We start from the raw sequence: 3,192 nt of genomic DNA, 5'->3' as shown, positions 1-3,192 counted from the left end.
TCAGTCCTGCTGCTGCTGTGTTGACCGACATTGGTCGCAATGGACCGTTTCATCATTATGAGTTTGACTATAAGAGCACTAGAGCATGGCGTTATGAAAATCGATTTCACAATTTTTGTTTCCACATCAATGCTCAATATTCCAAAGCTGCAGGGATTAGATCATGTGTTTTGGCGCAGTGGAACCAGGCTAAAGGGTGATTGAAAGGAATTGCGCTGAGACTTTTTGTTTTTTTGAGCGCTTATGTCCGCTTTTGTGCTGAGATTTTTCACTATAAAACTTAATGCCAAACAAATAACATTCATTTGAAAGTTTTTAACAAACCATACGACTCTATGCACAATGACTACTTTTAACAATTTACACTAAACATTTTCCAAAAACACATTTGGAAGAACTCTGCAGATGCAAAGTTTGGTAACGCAATTTAAGTAAAATCTCCCTCAGTTTGTGACGTTTTCCAAAACACTGTTAAATATCTGCTCTGAATTAAGATTCAAAGATGTTTGCAGAAAGAATGGGGTTTCGGCTATGACATGTCACCTTGACTTAGAGAAAATATATTTTGGTTATTGAACTTAAATTTCACTGAATTAAATTATATTTTATTTTATTCAAATTTAAATCGCAATTCTGTATCCTGTTTACTATTTCAATTCAAATTCAAGAATTTAAATGGAATTTGAGGCATTCTCAAATCATTTCTGAATTGAGCCCAACTCTGGTTTGGGCTGGACCAAAAGTCTACATCTGTGGACCTTGAAATGAAAGTCGGGGTGGAACGTGCCAAAAAATGACTTTGGTGGATGTTGAAATCAAGGCCAGATGTTTTTTAAGATTCATTTTTGATCCGTTTGACCAGAAATCAAAGCCTATGCTTATTCCTTAACATTAAGGATAGAAAATGGTTGGAAAATGTATATATGCCTTATCTTTAAAAATATATATACTCTTAGCTTTTATTTGACACCAGATTTGACATGCTCCTATGGACTTCACATGTTGGTGCTCATGGGTCCTTTTACATTGAAATGACCTGTTCAGCTTCAGGCGTGTCAGCATGATGAGTGGTGGTCTGTATTCGATTCCCTATCTACAGTAACGTTATCTCTTCTCCAAAAAACGTGGGCATGTCCTTCTGCACCCCCCCGGGCTCCCTCCTGTGCCCCTGCCTCCTCTGTAGGCCTCTCTAGCCTACTTTTATCTCCACTGTTTCCCAGGAGATTGGTTATTTTAAGCGGAGCACGATGTTCCGCTCTGCTTTTGTGGATGTGTCGTCCCATCTAGAGCAGGCCGCTGTGTGGAGAATAGAAAGAAATAGCGGAGGAGGAGAGTGGAGGAAGAGATTTAAAACAGCACAGCTCCACCACCCTCCCACACTGTTAGCCAGTGTTGCCTGCCTCTCAATCACTGTTAAGTATTGATGTAGAAGTGTTTATGTTGACCTGGATGGGTCCCCTCCATGTCCTCTGTATTCTAGTGGTGCGTCACTCACCTTTAACGGGTTAGGTGGGGGGGTGAGAGGTTGGTGGGAGCTCACGACCGGTCGAGGACCTGAGCGTGGCAGGCAGCGTCACTAGGAGCCTCTCTCAAAGCCAGCCTTTGTTCAGTGGATGAGTGACGCAGTGGGAATATTAGCGTGATTAGATGGAATGGCTGAGAGCCAGAGAGGACCACAGTTGCTGCTATTGGGGGGATTGCTATGGTTATGCAATGCTGGGGTAATCACTAGTGGATGACCATGCGCTGCCAGTGTCAGGCCTGCACTCTGCTCTGTGCTCTGCTCTCTCTCTCCCTAGGTTAGGCTTCAGGAGAATAGGGAAAAGGGATTGGATCAGTGGAAACAATCGAAGGCAGTGAATACAGATCCTGGAGACTCACTGGAGGGTATGATAATACATAATCAGTGATTGCATTATATAGACAATTTAGTTACAATTCAGTTGGATTATTGACACATGGTTGCCAGTGAGGACCTGGAATGAGGAACTGTGTTTTGACCAGAGCTCAGTGTTCTGTTTCTGTGTAGTCATCAGGTGTTGTTCTGCCCTAAGGGTCCAGGTAGATACAGTACACTCTGTCTCAGTCTCTGGCCACATTGTTAAAAAAAGAACATTATGATATGCATAATTCCACATAGTAATGACTGTTAAGCAGCATACATGCATAAGGGGCTCTGAGGAAGTTATGCAATGCCCCCCACTTCCAGCAGGTGTAATCCCTCTTATGCTGAATGAGCCCCCTATGTGACCGAGCAACAGGTCTGGGAGAGAGGCTGAGGTGACTGTTGCTGAGGCGTTTAGAGGCTTGGCTGTTCTCCACACTCTGGTCAGGTGCGTGCCCTCGCCCTCTGGCTCTGGACTGGGGTATATAACAACTGAGCCCAGGGTTGGGGGGGCCTTCCTGGGATCTGAGTGCAGGAAGACCACTGTTGGATGGAGTGGAGTTTCTAATCTCCCTCAGAAAGGAGCTGTGGATCTGAGCGAACGACACCGCTCCATACTGAGCGAATACCCCCGGAGACTCCATCTTTCCTTTCATCCATTTCTGTCTATCTGGATGTGAGCCAGTTGAGAATGACATTTTATGTCCTTAGTTGTGAAAATAGAGGGATTTCACTGCCTAAGGCGAAGGACTGTTTTTGAATACAGGTATTTTTGGTTAGGATTTTGAACTTTTGTTCTTTGCAGCCGCACTGTTGTAGCCTTGAGGCATGCGGAATGGTTTTGTTATTTGTGGATTCATTTTGTGGAATCTGCTTTAAGAAAGTTCCTAGGCCGTGGATTTTATTTTCTTTGTGTGTTTTACGAGGTCTGTTTTTCAAGACCCACTGCTGGCTAACTTTACCCACTACCACCTAGAAGCTGTTGATTTTACATTTGAGTAATTTAGCAGACGCTCTTATCCAGGGCGACTGACAGCAGTGAGGGCTTACGTTTTCATACTTTTTCATACTGGTCCCCCGTGGGAACTGAACCCACAACCCTGGCGTTGCAAGCGCCATGCTCTACCAACTGAGCCACACGGGACAAGATCATCAGTTGCTGTTAACTGTTCATCTATGTCTCTCCTTTCGTCCACAGGCACCACCGATGAGGACGCCAGCAGTGAATTGACGAGCCACACATAGAGGGCCCCCCAGTCCCTCCCACCTCCAGCCCCCCTCCCCCCATCTGTCCCCCCCCCCCCCTC

The sequence above is a fragment of the Salmo trutta genome, chromosome 27 (genome assembly GCF_901001165.1).
Source record: "Salmo trutta chromosome 27, fSalTru1.1, whole genome shotgun sequence".
Classification (NCBI taxonomy): Eukaryota; Metazoa; Chordata; class Actinopteri; order Salmoniformes; family Salmonidae; genus Salmo; species Salmo trutta.
Note: the sequence above shows the minus strand (reverse complement) of the source record.